We start from the raw sequence: 7,578 nt of genomic DNA on the forward strand, positions 1-7,578 counted from the left end.
ATAAATATAACTCCTGCTTTTATTGCTGTGACTTCAACTATGAAGATTTGCATTTTGGCTGCAATATTCTTTATCTCTTATAACCCTCTTTGTATGTAAATAAGCTTAGTGAAGCCACACAACACATGAATGTATATACATTTGTTATTTACATAGGTTGCTGCTTTAATGATGTAGAATATTGCACATGGAGACACTGTACGTGTGGACATATTTTAACAGGAAAACAATACAAACTGTGGGATGAAAAAAATCATAATAAATACATATCAACTTTACTTTGACATTTAAATATCTGTCTATTTTTCTTTAGACTTTGGTAAAACCCATTATATAACAATCTAAGGAATATTGAACTGCTCTCTTCGGCTCAATCTGGTCTTGCATGTCCTTATAGAGATTGTCCTCCAAGGAGAATGACGGCCTCAGTCTTTTCAGCAAATGCCCCCCACAAATTATAACAAGAACAAAGAAGGAAGTGAGGTGACATTGTTATACCCTTACCCTAACCACAGGGAGGTGTTTAACCTTAATTATGTAGTTATTTTAGCCTAAAACCACAATCTTCAACTAAACCTAAACAAGTTGTTTTGTGCCTAAAGATAGATAGATAGATAGATAGATAGATAGTCTTAGTTTTTAGACATATGGTCAATAAAATAAAAGCAACCAAAAAAACCTTACCTAACTATTGTGTTTTCTCATCATTAAAGGTCCAATGTGTTGGAATTTCTCCCATTTAGCGTTGAGATCATATCTCTAAATCAACTCTCTTGAACCATGCTGTTCAAAGTACATATTAAAGCTATTGTAGTCTTCACACTTCAAAAAGCCGGTCTGTTCTTCTTTTTAATGTCCTTTTTCTTTTTCTGGGTGAGGAAGAAGTTCCACATTTTGAATGTTTCCATCCCTTATTTCCTTCTTCTAACATGCCGGGGCCAGCAAGCAAAGATACCCATAAGCAGCATTAGCAGCACCTGTGAGTTTACCATGTGGCAACAAAAACGCAAAACGTGGAGTCGTATAGCCTGTATGTCCCTTACCAGCTACCATATTTCCAGAAGGTGCATAAATACGGAGTGTCTACCCCAGTTCATGCAAATGCGAATATAAAATGTCAAGCCATAGGGAATACTTGCATTTGATGGTGGTGGTAAATATTCATGAAAAAGGACAAGTTGGTGAACGGGCAATGCCCATTTTGATAATAAACAACTAAACACGTTTTACCCTGGACCTTTAAACAGATTACTTCTTCAACAGTGATTTTTAACGCTTTTGGAAAGATAGAAATAGATAGAGCTGATCTGAAAAACAAAATCCATAAAGTTATTCCAATGATTCAAATGGATCCCCTTTGTTTACCAAATGTCATCCACAGAAAAACGGATATAGTGTATGTCATCCTAGACACATTACCGACATGTCTTACACTTTAGGAGACCATGTTACAACTCTTGCATACAAACTGTTAGAAAACTCACCTACAAAATAGACTAGTTGGGGACTTTAGAGACTTGGAAGGGAGAGCTGTGTAAAAACTGTCAACATTAATCATGGTTATAGAGCATATGAAAATCTATTGCATCATGTTAATAAGCAATTATCGTTAGATTAGTGAAAGCCTTGATGTATCAAGCTGATAAAAACAATGCTTAGTATGAGCGAGGCGTCTGGGTTACGTGCTTAAAGATCTGTATGCTCCAAACTAGCTGATCAACAGGGCAGTGTTAGTGCCCAAAATGCATTGTGGGACAGTATATTTCCATATGTAGTTTTATTTAACGAGCATTAATGTATGTCACATCAAGACGTACTGAATGCCTTTGTAAAATCCCATTTAATCTTTCTAGCGCTATTTACAACATAAGACAGTAGCTTGTAATTAAGGCGGAGGAACTGTACAGCAGACACATTCTCAGCAGGCATGGAAACAAATCAGGCCAAACTAATCCTTTCTCTCACAAGATGGAACTGTGGCTGATGGAAGCAATAAACTGACATGATAAACATGGCAAACCCTCCTTTTGTTAATACAGTGCCAATTCACTATGGATGACAGATGATAGAAATGAACCCAGTCACCTCACACTATAATCAAAACATCCACATCATTATGCAAAGGTGACAGCAAATATGATCCAAAAATGTTGCCTCTCATCTATTTAAAATCAATTCTAACCAAACCTTGACTTTTGAGTGTTGACAATCAATACAACAATGCAAGTACAGGCAGGATGTGTCTGTGTGCATGCGTGTGTGTCTGTGTGTGTGGATGTTAGACTATACAATGTACAGTGTGCGAACATTGTTTTTGGCAGCCACAGGAGATTAATTATTCAGACAGATTTAATCAATTACTCAGCCGGGGGTCCTTATGTGTGGCTTTTAATGAGTTAAAATTAAATGTACTTTTTTAATATGCATGGGTGTAGTTAAAAATGATATTAAGCTATTGTACATACAAAATGTGAGTTGAAAGCAAACAAGGGAAAAGTCACCTTTCTGATAGCAATCCAGACTGTAAAGTCCTCACTTACGCGTTTTTCTATGGCTGCAGATCAGCGAGCGGCCGAGAGCATACAGAGAACCTGATTCTACAAATCACGGTGAAAAACAAAGAGACCTCTTCTGCTGGTGGCCTTCCACAAACAGGGACAGAGGTCGCTCATGAATTAAAGGGCTAGTTTACTTTCACGCTTTTTTTCCTTTTTCTTTTTTCTTTTGCTAGGGTCACTGCGACATTGGCCTCCTGAATGCATAGAAATGGAGCAAATTAGACATAATTATGTTCTTCTCTCACTTGCTCTCTCTGAAAAAGAAGGGATATAGAAAGCATTCAATGTATTCACGCTGTAATTTTCATGTCATCTTCTTTAAAGCACAAGCTTTCACACCTGTTGTGGAAAGTAGTACAGCAGGAAACATACAATTATTAAGCATCCCCTGAAAGGGAACCAGGTTTTTTTAAGCGTTCTTGCGACTTAGACCACTTCTCATGTCAAAAACACAACCTCACAACTTGGTTTTGAAGGCAGCTTTAACTATTATCTCTCATGGCAATAATTAGATATTAGGGATGAGTTATTTGACCTACTGTACATTTACACGGTGAGTCATTTCTGCCATGCCAAGTGTATGGTTCAATCATGGGGGAGTCGAATGTCTGACGCTTGCCTGTTTTAGTGAGAAGAAGTCTGCACTTAAAGTGTAAAACATAATAAAATTGAGCACATTACTTTTTTCTGACTGACTGCAAATTTGCTCTAAGAGCAGAATCGTGTCTAGTGTGTGTGCGTGTGTGTGTGTGTGTGTGTGCGTGTGTGTACTTTTACAGAATATGTTGAGATTCAACATTCAATTACCAGTTGCCTCAGAGAGGGATTTTGGTTTAATGCCACTGTGGGACTTAATCTGAGATATTCTACTTTAATGCCCTTGTCAGTCTCAAACCCCTCAATGAGAGTTTTTTTTTTTTTTTTTACACTTTTTATGATTTTACCCTTTTTAGCTTTATTCTCATCTTTTCATCTCTCCTACTTCTCCATTTTCTCCCTCCAACTGCTCTTCTCCATCAGTTTAGATTGAAGTCAAACTTGTCGGTTTGCTCATTATCATAAAATAATGGGCTGAGGATAGTCAGCAGATCCTGGCAAAACTTGACCCCTAAATACCACCAAAACCTGCATCGTCAATCGTTTTTTTTTCCTTTTCATGCTTATTTCTTTTCCTTTCTTCCTTCACCTCATCTTCTTATTTCAGGCTTTATTTTTTACCTGTCTCTTCCACCTCCTTCTTCCCAGCAAAAATCTGTTATGATCAAATATACTGCAGCGGTATTTCACAATGGAAGGGCCCTCCTTCATTAGGTTGAACGATTGCTAGCTTTCCAACATCCCACCCACCCCCTAAACCAAGCAACGGAGAACCATTTAGCATCAAACTGAAACGCCATTTACACCACAGATTCTTTTCATTCCCTTGTATGATTTGTTTACAGTTGTGGGAGGAGGGGTGGAAGATTTCATTTGGTTTCATCCCTCCTTTCCCATTCTCTCCCCAGCCATCACACCTACGAATGATGCCTCATCCAGTCCTATCAGGCACCCAACACTAAACTGGAAGAACAAGGAGCGCTCTCAGGCATGTAATTCCTCCTGTTGGCATTAGACTGGAAGCCTATAGATGGCTCTTTGCTTAGTCACAGTTGCTGTGTAAAAGTGTTTTTCAAGCGCAATTTGTCTCGACTGAGCAACATGCCCATCAAAAGGCAGCTGGTAGTATCATCAACACACAAATCCACACACACTCAGTAACAAGTACATAACACATCTAGCCAGGCAGCACATCATAACAATTAGAAAATGTAGAAATGTGTGAAGATTTTTTTTTTTCTGAGCGATACAAGGAGCGAAATCTCTCTTTTTATAGTCTTTTTAGGCCTAGACACGGTCGGGTTCACCAGTCTCCCAGGATAAATGAGGACCCCGCTCAACAGTGGCCCTGTTGTGGCCCTATGAAAACTCTGAGGCTTTGGCACCTCATGCCTAACACTAGCAAGTGGCAATGAGAATTACAGCAATGATTCCCTAATTTGTCCTCAATAAAGCTCAGCTACAAACCTTCCTTTCTGCCACTGGAGAGGGTTATTCACTCTGAGTGGTTTAACACAAAGTTACATTCAAAATACAGCAAATAACACCTATGTCAGCTAACCCCTGGGTCGGTATGATTGCATTTATAATGGTATTTGTTTTCTTCAAGGGCATTTGGCTCATTATCCGAGCCTCCACTGACAATCCCACACGGCTGCCCTGACTCATGTGCCTTCGTTGAGGGTGACGCTTGAGGGTGAAATGTATAATTATGAAATCAGTGGGACTTTTTCTTCTATTTTTTATACAGGCGGAGAGCGTGCTGGGTTTTCTGCCTCGCTGGTGCTTGGTAAAGCCTGCTCCGCGCACACATCAGTGTCACAGATCTGAGCCTCTACAGGCTAGAACGCCAATACACCCTAAGGAAATACCGTAGATTGGAGATGTTTGATAGGATAACATAGATTTTTGTATTATCTGGAAGGAAATGTGTCCTGTTTATTGGAAAGACAGATAAATGGTGGCAGTGTTGGTAAGGGGTAGGTGGGATGGAGGCGGGTGAGAAAGGTGAGTCTGAGTGCCCATGTATATACAGACAAGCATGGAAGTATGAATACTGTTTAGTGTGTGTGTGTGTGTGTGTGTGTGTGTGTGTGTGGTTGTGTATACATGTGCACGTCTGTAGTCATGTTTATGCAAATGAGTTTGTGTATTTGTGTCTCTGTGGAAGTTTCTCTTTGCATTGTGGTCAAGCCTCAGAAAGCATTGCACACATGTCACAACACAGCATATTTGGGAGAGAGAGAGAGAGAGAGAGAGAGAGAGAGAGAGAGAGCAATGCAATGTTGGTGTGTTGTTATTTTCCCGTAACAAAATAGCAGTAAATATCCACAAGTTTGTTGTTAACATTTTTTGTAATTCTACTTTGTATTCACACATCCAAATTCGACAAATAGGTGCGTAATTTGAAGAACTCACCGCGGTTTGGAACAGCAGATAAAGTTTAACTCAGTATTTCCCATTCTCTTGCTGAATCTCGGTGGCTCTCAACTGCCGATACTGTAAACTCATTTCAGAGGGTTTGTCAGGGTTCAATAGCAACTCCGCGGAGAAAAGAGAGAAAAAAAACAGCACTCCAAAAGCACTAGTAGCCTACACACACTCAGGGATCCGAAAAGAGGTAAAAGTGATCGGCGAGGAAACCTGCTCCGGACCAATCCGTCGCACGGTTCTACACCAGTGAGAAACTTTGACTTTCGCTGGAGGGGGTGGGGGTGAAAAGTCGGTTTATCCCAGTGTAATTCAGTTCATAGAAGCAGAGGCTTTGACCTTTCTGGGGATAATGACTTTACAAAATGAAATCATCCAGCAGGAGATGTAGTCAAGAGGAGAGACGAGCAGAAGAGGAGGAGAGAGAGGGGGAGGAGGAGAGAGACTCAAGGAGCGCAAAGGGGGATGTCGATTAGAAGATTAAAAAGACGCGTTGGCGCATATGTCTCAGCCAGAATCCGACGAGGTCCAGCGTCGGACAGATGCGACGGAATGCGGCTACCGGGACGCGGACAGCCGCCCCACGAAGATGGTTAAATATCCCGTTAAGAAATCCACCCAGGCGCCGTTTTTTTATTTTTTTTGTCTTACTTGACCCGCCTACTCCGCATCTCTGTGTGATGGAGCGGAGGAGCCAGATCCTGTAGAAAAAAAACTGTAGGTAGGCGCCCAGCAGCAGAAAACAGGCATGGACGCCTGAGCTCTCCCCTGTGCCACTCTCTCACTAAGTCACATGTTTAAGACACAAGTAACCCTCTGTAATAGCTGCCAAAGGAGTAGGCGACGTGGCGAGAATGATAACAAGCGTTTTGTCTTCTTCTCTCCTTCTAACTTTGGATGAAAAGCACTGGTGTGCACTTAGAGGAAAGGCACTCTTGTCATTTACTTTATGCCCTAATATAGTTCTTTTAATGTCGCACTTATTTATAAAAGGGCCAATAGAGTAATTGAATATCCCCTTAACTGCCTGGCTGGTCCCCCCCCCCCCCCCCCCAACAAAAAAAAAGCATCACCAGAGAGGTCTTCAACTTTTAAGTCTGTATCTGTCTGAGCTGTCACATTAGTAAGAAGAGGAGAGGTGTTGAGCATGAAGCCTAATCCCTTTGGTTTTTGTCTTCTAGAGCATGTCTATGCATGAACCATGAGTCATTAAGTGGCACTGCAAAGGCAGCTTTGCTAAAGTCACCATGCATGCAGCACATACAGTACATTAGCCACAGTGTGAATGAAGTGGTTGTTGGAATTTTTTAAAATAATTACCATGATTATGCCAGGACATATTATAGTAACAGAGATCAGTACTGATAAACTGAATGCTAAGGCCCCTGATCTCAGACCGATCTGCATTGATTCAAATCAACGCCAGAGCATGTAAGACATGAAATGGTGAGGAAGGAAGATTATTTGGGGTTTTGTCTGAATCATACAAGGTAAATCCCTCAGTGATGTTTGTACACTTTCTGGGTAAATAGTTTTAATGCCTACAATGGCTAAAGGGTTTCAAAATAATTAGTATTAACATGAAGTATCAAATATTGAAATGCCAAATGTTATGTATGTTTGGCAATTGATGTTTGTTGGGACAGAAGGATGTTTTGAATACTGATGGACACTGAGACATGCAACTAATGGAAAGGGTTAGGGTGCTGTGTCATGCAGTACAATGTGTGTGGTGTCCATGAGCCATGTGTTCACTCATGACACCTCTGCACGGGCCACAGAAAAATAGAAATTAATCTGTGAAAGCAATCAGGTCTTGGAATTCTTCAGGCACATCAGCCTAAGTGTGGCGCTAATTAACCCAGTTCCCCATGTATTTCAGTGTCCATTTAGTATGCTGTGCTGTGCGGTGCTGTGCTGTCCGTAGTCCTGAAGTTGATTTATCTTCTGCCTCAGCAGATTCGGTGTGTCGTAGACTAGGGTCTATATTCCC

At 40.7% G+C, this 7,578-nt stretch overlaps 1 protein-coding gene across 1 annotated transcript in view; it reads right to left on the reverse strand.

The window, feature by feature from the left end:
• The window catches only part of LOC117950027 (BMP/retinoic acid-inducible neural-specific protein 3-like), a 46,261-nt gene extending 39,933 nt beyond the window's left edge, over nucleotides 1-6,328 (reverse strand). Inside the window, exon 1 of the mRNA XM_034880691.1 lies at nucleotides 5,574-6,328. The gene's annotated coding sequence lies outside the window, so the exon portion shown is untranslated. The remainder of the gene's footprint in view (nucleotides 1-5,573) is intronic.
• Between the last annotated feature and the right edge of the window lie 1,250 nt (nucleotides 6,329-7,578).

Source organism: Etheostoma cragini, chromosome 9 (genome assembly GCF_013103735.1).
Source record: "Etheostoma cragini isolate CJK2018 chromosome 9, CSU_Ecrag_1.0, whole genome shotgun sequence".
Taxonomy (NCBI): Eukaryota; Metazoa; Chordata; class Actinopteri; order Perciformes; family Percidae; genus Etheostoma; species Etheostoma cragini.